Here is an 8,097-nt window from a genome sequence, read left to right as displayed (position 1 = left end):
TACTGTGTGCAGAGCATGGTACTAAGCGCTTAGTGAAAAGAGCACGAGTCTGGGAGATACAGGAGGGGGGAGGGGAAAAAAACAGGAGCAAGTCAGGGTGACACAGATGCAGATGCCTAAACAGGCAACAACATCCATTGGCTTCATTTTCCCCAGTGTCCAAATGCAGCCCCCTTTTTTAGAGCGGACAAGGGATGGGCTCAGGCTGCGAAAGGGGCTCTGCTGTTATTTCTGTCATCGCTGATTACCCAGTTGCTTCTTTCAAGTTACAGAGTAATAAGGCATCGGTTGCTATGTTTGGTCCTCTTATTTTGGGAATTCTGTTGTGAACCCTTTCCTCTAAAGAATAAATACTCTTCAACTTCCCAGATAACTTTTCCGGTGAGCCTTTGTAAAAATGGTAAAGCTGTAAATTCATAGAAAAGAGAAAATATAATTATAAAGATGGACAAGAAAGCGGCAGTTACAATTTCAGCTAATCCAACAGGAACTATGGACTAAATACCAGTTTTGGTCCAAAGCACATCCCACCTCTTGCTGACCACTGACTCCTCTTTTCTCCATCTCCTCCTCGTTAGCATCACTCTGTGCGAACAAGCATTACTCTCAGAAATTCAGAAACCAGAATGAAGAGCAATTTCCTTGAAATCTAATAGCCGAAAGGATATGCGTGTGTAAAGTTCCTGTTTATATGAGAAGAAGAATAATGATAATAACAACTGAGGTATTTGCTAAGTATTTACTATGTGCCAGGCATTGGGTTAAATACAGAGGTAGATAAAAGTAGCACAGTCTCCTGGAAAGAAAGCTGGACAGAGATTGAGGAGATGGGGGTTCTAATCCTGACTCGTTCACTTGCCTGCTATGTCTTGGTCAACCATTTAAATTATCTGTCCCTCAGTTTCCCCATTGGTTAAATGGATATGGAATACTTGCTATCCCTTCCTCCACTTCAGCTACCCCCCAAATTGTGTACTTGTCTGAAAATAATAATAATAATAATGTTGGTATTTGGTAAGTGCTTACTATGTGCCGAGCACTGTTCTAAGCACTGGGGTAGACACAAGGGAATCAGGTTGTGCCACGCGGGGCTCACATTCTTAATCCCCACTTTACAGATGAGGTAACTGAGGCACCGAGAAGTTAAGTGACTTGCCCAAAATCACACAGCTGACAAATAGCCGAGCGGGAATTTGAACCCGTGACCTCTGACGCCAAAGCCCGTGCTCTTTCCACTGAGCCACGCTGCTTCTCTAACTAATGGGTGTATTCTGGTTTAACTGAATCCTCATTCTGTAATCTTTCCTTGGCTCCCACAAGAGGCTGTTATTCCTTTGAGCAGAAAAGAGTCATTTCCAGTGTTTTTGCAAATATCATTTTGTTGATGATGAAAGTGGTGATAGTGAAATAAAAAGATGTCAATGAAGGACAGAAACAAAAGCATTTGAGGGAGAGAGGTAGAAAAAGGATAATTCAACCAGATTGGAGGAATAGAGGTAAGAGAATCCAAACAGACTCATTTGGGGATTAAGATCAGAGAGAAAGGTGTAGGAAGATGGAGTCTCAACAAACCCAAAATGTAAAGCCTAGAGATTCAGATAGATACAAATTCAAGAGACGAGGGAGAACATGACAGTAATAACTTGCTGGGTAGAAGAAAGAGTGAAGAAGTAGCTGGGGCTAAGTGTAAGCACGTGGGTTAGGGAATGAATGGGTGGGTAAATTGTGATTACTCTGTTGGTTTCTTCTTTTTTTATTATTTGGTATTCAAGTGCTTAATATGTATCCGGCACTGTACTAAGCGCTGGGCTAATTACAAGATCATCGGTTTGGACACAGTCCCTGCCCCACAGGGAACCTACAGTCTTAAACCCCTTTTTACAGATGAGGTAATTGAAGCACCGAGAAGAGAACTGGCAAATGAGTTTGAATTCATATGGTGACTGTAATTTTCCAAAGCATAGTCCAGTGGAAAGAGCTCTATCCGGGTAGACACTGGACCTGGGTTCTAATCCTTGCTCTGCCACTTGCCTGCTTTGTGATCCTGGGAGAGTCACTTCACCTCTGTGCCTCAGTTTTCTTACCAGCAAAATAGGATTCAATGCCTGCTCTCCCTCCTGTGTAGACTTTGAACCCCATGTTGGACAGGGACTGTGTCTGGTCTGGTTACGCAGTATGTCCCCTAGCACTTAGTCCTCGGCACAAAGTAAGTACATAACAAATACTAATTCATTATTACCATCATTATCATTATTATTATTATGTATTCTTTTCCTTCACAACATCCCTGGGACTAGTAATAGAAACGGCATTGGATGAGGACCTTCATGAGTGCAGTACGTTGAACTTACTTCTTAGGAAAATGAACAATGACAACAACAACAAAAAAATCCCCGAAACAAAAGCACATGATCCTTTCCCTGCCCACAAAGAGCTTCTACTTTAATGGAGTTAGCGAGGAATAAGTTTTATTAGCCCAATTTTATGGATGAAGAAAGTCACCCACGAGGGGATTACCATCCAAGACTAACCAAATCCTGGCCAACTGATCAACAGCTCTGCATTCTTCTTTAGATTACACTGCTTCTCACGATTTCTAGATTTTACATATTCCCAAAGAGAAAAATTCATCTTTCTCCTTTGAGTTTTTACATAATGATGACTTGTCTGAATTTATGGTAAAGCGAGAAAGTTATCAGTACCACATTGGGAAGATTGGGAGATGTTCAGTTTCTAAGGTGTGCTGCACAGTGATGAGAAAGGCTTTCTGTTATATTCGATCCAGCTTCAATCATCCATTCAATAGTGTTTAGTGAGCGCTTACTGTGTACAGAGCACTGTACTAAGTGCTTGGAATGTACAAATCGGTAACAGATAGAGACAGCCCCTGTCCTTTGACGGGCTTACAGTCTAATGGGGGGGAGACAGGCAGACAAGAACAATGGCAATAAATACAATCAAGGGGATGGATGAACATCTCATTAAAACAATAGCAAATAAATAGAATCAAGGGGATGTACATCTCATTAACAAAATAAATAGGGTAATGAAAATATATACAGTTGAGCGGACGAGTACAGTGCTGAGGGGAGGAAAAGGGAGAGGGGGAGGAGCAGAGGGAAAGGGAGGAAAAGAGGACTTAGCTGAGGAGAGATAAGGGGGGGGGGGCAGTAAAGGGGAAGCAGAGGGAGCAGAGGGAAAAGGGGACCTATCCCGCCGTCGACCCCCGGGCCACGTCCTCCCGCGGTCCCGGAACGCCCTCCCTCCTCACCTCCGCCAAACCGATTCTCTTTCCCTCTTCAAAACCCTACTTATATCTCACCTCCTCTGAGAGGCCTCCCCCCCTCCTTGTTGAAAATTCCCACTTCGCGTGCTTCTGACAAGACTGATAAATTGAATGAGTGTTGATCACTGCAGGCTACAGCAACGAAGGAGCTAAGAAGGGGCTGATATTAAAATAAGATGATCTCAGTGGAATTTGGTAGTTTAGGGTCATAGGGGCAATAACTGGTATCATCTGAAATAAATTCACAATATTGTCTTATTGAACAAAGAGAAATAGTGGTGGTGGTGGACATAATGCCGTCGGTTAATAGTATAAAGTAAATACAATTCACGACACCACTCTCTCACTTCAACCCAGCCCACACGCTTCACTCTTCTAAGGCTAGCCTTCAAACTGTACCTTTATCTCGTCTATAATAATAATAATAATAACAATGGTATTTGTTAAGTGCTTACTATGTACCATGCATTGTTCTAAGCTCTGGGGTAGGTACAAGGTCATCAGGTTGTCCCACCTGGGGCTCACAGTCTTAATCCCCATTTTGCAGATGCGGTAATTGAAGCCCAAGGAAGTGAAGTGACTTGCCCAAAGTCACACAGCTGACAAGTGGCGGAGCAGAGATTAGAACCCAAGATCTCTGACTCCCAAACCAGGGCTCTTTCCACTGAGCCATGCTGCTTCTAGCTATCTTCCATCTGTCTTGTCGCCGAACCCTTGCCCACATCCTGCCTCTGCGTGGAAAGCCCTCCCTCCTCAAATCCAACAGACGATTACATTCCGCCGCCCCCTTCAAAGCCTTATTGAAGGCACGTCTCCTCCAAGAGGCCTTCCCTGACTAAGCCCTCTTTGCCTATCCTTCAACTCCTTTCATTGTCGCCCTGACTCGCTCCCATTCGTACCCACTCCCAGTCCCATGAACGTATGTACATATCTGTCATTTATTTATTTATATGATGGATGTCCGTCTCCCCTTCTAGACCATAAGCTCATTGAGGGCAGGGAATTTTCTGTTATATTGTTATACTGTACTCTCCAAAGTGCTGAGTACAGTGCTTTGCACAAAGTGAATGCTCAATGAATATGATTGGCTGACCAAGAAACACCGTACTAAATGCTAAAAGAGATGTTCAGAGACGTTAGTGCTGCTGTTTCCCTTGCAAACCAGGTCTCACCATCTAGAGAAGGGGCAGGAGAGACACATAGGTTTTTCTTTTTCTGGTTCTCCTCATCGCTCTAGCGGCTCCTTTTCGGTGTCTTTCTGTGGTTTCTTCTCTGCCTACAAACCCCTAAATGGGTTGGTGCAGGGAAAATTCCCCCTCTTCCACCGTGACTCCCAGATCCACTCATTTATTTATTTTTTGTTATGGTATTTAAGTTCATAGTATTTGCCATTCTAGTCTCCATTCACATCCACTCGCATCCACATTTCAACTACTCTCTCTCCACCAGTGACTCCCATAGCCACTTATTTATTTTTTATTATGGCATTTGTTAAGTGCTGTTCCAAGCACTGTTCTAAGCACTGGGGTAAGTTAATCAGGAGTCCCACGTGGAACTCACAGTTTGAGTAGGAGGGAGCGCAGGTATCCCATCCTTATTTTTCAGTTGAGAAAACTGAGGCACAGAAAAGTTAAGTGATTTACCCAAGATCGCCCAGCAGACAAATGGCAGGGGTGGGATTAGAACCCAGGTCCTCTGACTTCCAACCCCAAGCTTTTGCCACTAGGCCCTGATGCTTCTCAGCCATGCTGCTGGGTGATTTTAGGCAAGGAAATAACTCCTCTGTGCCTCAGTTTCATCTGCTATATGAAGATTTAATAGCCTTTTTCCCTCTTACTTAGACTGTGAACCTCCTGTGGGGCTCTTAGGTCACATCTCCTCCAAAAGACCTTCTCCATTTAAGCCCCATTTTCCCCAGCTCCCTCTCCCTTCTGCATCATCTTTGCACTTGTATCTGTACTCTTTGGGCATTTGGTATTCACCCCACCCTTAGCCCCACATCACTTACGTATATATCTATAAATTAGTTATTTATATTAATGTCTGCCTCTCTAGACTGCAAATTCATTGTTGACGGGGAATATGGCTACCAACTCTGCTCTCCCAAGCCCTCAGGGCAGTGCTTTGCACACAGTAAATGTTACATAAATACAACTGATGGATTGATAGTGATAGAGGGACTGTGTCTGACCTATTTTCTTGTATTTCCCTGAGCGTTTATTTTAGTGCTTGTCACATAATAAGCGCTTACCCGTAACAAATACTGTTATTTCATTACTATCATTAGTATTACTACAATTATCGTTATTATCATTATCAGTATTACTATTATTATCTACATCTACAGCTCTGACATCTCCGCATTTCTGCAGACTCACATTTACTTTTACCTTGGGGTTGGATATCACTACCTTGATAATCTGCTGTCACCTCAAACTCCACAAGTCCAAATCTGAATCAACTGCGTTTATTGAGCACTTATTGTGTGCAAAGCACCCATACTAAGTGTTTGGGAGAGTACAATACAAGGGAATTGGTAGACCCATTCCCTGCCCACAATGACCTTACAGTCTAGAACTTCTCATCTTCCATCCCACAACTCTCCTTCCTTGACTTTAATGAAGATAATAAAAATAAAGGTATTTGTTCAGTGCTTACTCCGTGCCGAGCACTGTTCTAAGCACTGGGGTAGATACAAGGTAATCAGGTTGTCTCACGTGGGGCTCACTGTCTGAAGTAACTGAGGCACAGAGAAGTTAAGTGTCCAAAGTCGCACAGCTAAGTGGCAGAGCCAGGATTAGAACCCACAACCTCTGACTCCCAAGCCCATGCTCTTTCCACAAAACCACGCTACTTCTCTATCCATCACTGTAGAGAACATTGCTATCCTTCCTGTCTCACAAGCCTTCAACCACTGTATTATCCTTGTTAAGTCTCTTTTCCTTCAAACCTGCATATTCAGTCAGTCACTAAATTTGGTAAATCACGTCTCCAGAATCCATATTTTCTCCATATTGGTTCAAATAATTTTCATATCCCATCTCGACTACTGCAATGGGCTCATTATTGCCCTCCCTTCCTCCAGGCCCTCCTCTCTCCAGAGTCTGTAGTTCACCTGCCTCCTAAAGCATTTTTTTTCTAAAAGAAAAATAACACATTCAATCCATCATTTTTATTGAGCGCTTACTCTGTACAGCAAACCGTATTAAGCACTTGGGAAAGTACAATACAACAATAAATAGACACATTCCCTGCGTGGTTCAGTGGACATCAGTGGAAAGAGCCCGGGCTTGGGAGTCAGAGGTCATGAGTTCGACTCCCGGCTCTGCCACTTGTCAGCTGTGTGACTGTGGGCGAGTCACTTCACTTCTCTGTGCCTCAGTTACCTCATCTGTAAAATGGGGATTAAATGTGAGCCTCACGTGGGACAACCTGATTATCCCGTATCTCCCCCAGCGCTTAGGACAGTGCTCTGCACATAGTAAGCGCTTAACAAATACCAGCATTAAATGGTTCTGCGTACATCGCCCTACTTCTGAAGGGTCTCCAGAAGTTGCCCATCCATCTCTGAATCAAACAGAAGCTCCTAAGCATTGAATTCAAGACACTCAATAACCTTTCTCTCCCATACTTATTCTCTCTCCTTTCCCACTACAACACTTCTGAAGACTTTGCTCCTTTAATAACAAGCTACTCGCTATCCCCCGCACTCCCCAGCATCTGCTGTTGATCCCTTGCTCCTGCCTCCATCTTACTGCAACTCCCTCCTCCTTCATATCTGAGAGACCGTCACTTTCCTCATCCAGAAAGCCTTACTCCTCCAGGAAGCCTTCCCTGACTAAGCTTATATTCCCCTCACCTTATTTCCCTCCCTTCTGCCTTAGTCTCACCCCTAAGCGCTCAGATACTCTCCCCACCTCCACGCCAACAGCACTTAAGTACATATTCTTATACTTGGTAATGAATATTCACATCTCTCCCCTCATTAGACCGTACGTTCTTGAGGACATGGATAATATCGACCTCTCCCAAGAACTTAGTGTAGTAAGACAAAGTAAGCACTTAATAAATAGCATTAATTGACTGGTTGATGGGGAATGCGTATCAGGGTGTTGAACAGCACTTGGGTACATATCTTTAAATTTTGTCGCTTATTTTATAGTCAGTCTTTAATGTTGATACTATTGAATTATCCCAAGTGCTTGGTACGGTGCTCTGCACAGAGTAAGCACTCAGTATATAGTGTTGATTGATTGATTGACTGATTGATTGATTGATAGATGGTCCCACCCATTAAACTTTGGCAGTACTTCTGCGTTTACCTAAGTAAGCATTTGGGTAATAATCATGTTAATAATGTTGGTATTTTTAATTGCTTACTATGTGCCGAGCACTGTTCTAAGCGCTGGGGTAGATACAGGGTAATCAGGTTGTCCCATGTGAGGCTCGCAGTTTATCCCCATTGTACAGATGAGGTAACTGAGACACAGAGAAGTGAAGTGACTTGCCCACAGTCACCCAGCTGACAAATGGCAGAGCCGGGAGTCAAACTCATGACCTCTGACTCCCAAGCCCGGGCTCTTTCCACTGAGCCACGCTGCTTCTCAGAAAGGTCACTGGCTTGGGAGTCAAAGGCTAGGGGTTCTAATCCCAGCTCCGCCACTTGTCAGCTGTGTGACTTTAGGTAAGTCACTTCACTTCTCGGTGCCTCAGTTACCTCATCTGTAAAATGGGGGTTGAGACTGTGAGCCCCGCAGGGGACAACCTGATCAGCTTGTATCACTCCCCCCAGCGCTTAGAACAGTGCTTTG

The sequence above is a fragment of the Ornithorhynchus anatinus genome, chromosome 2 (assembly GCF_004115215.2).
Source record: "Ornithorhynchus anatinus isolate Pmale09 chromosome 2, mOrnAna1.pri.v4, whole genome shotgun sequence".
NCBI classification, from domain to species: Eukaryota; Metazoa; Chordata; class Mammalia; order Monotremata; family Ornithorhynchidae; genus Ornithorhynchus; species Ornithorhynchus anatinus.
Note: the sequence above shows the minus strand (reverse complement) of the source record.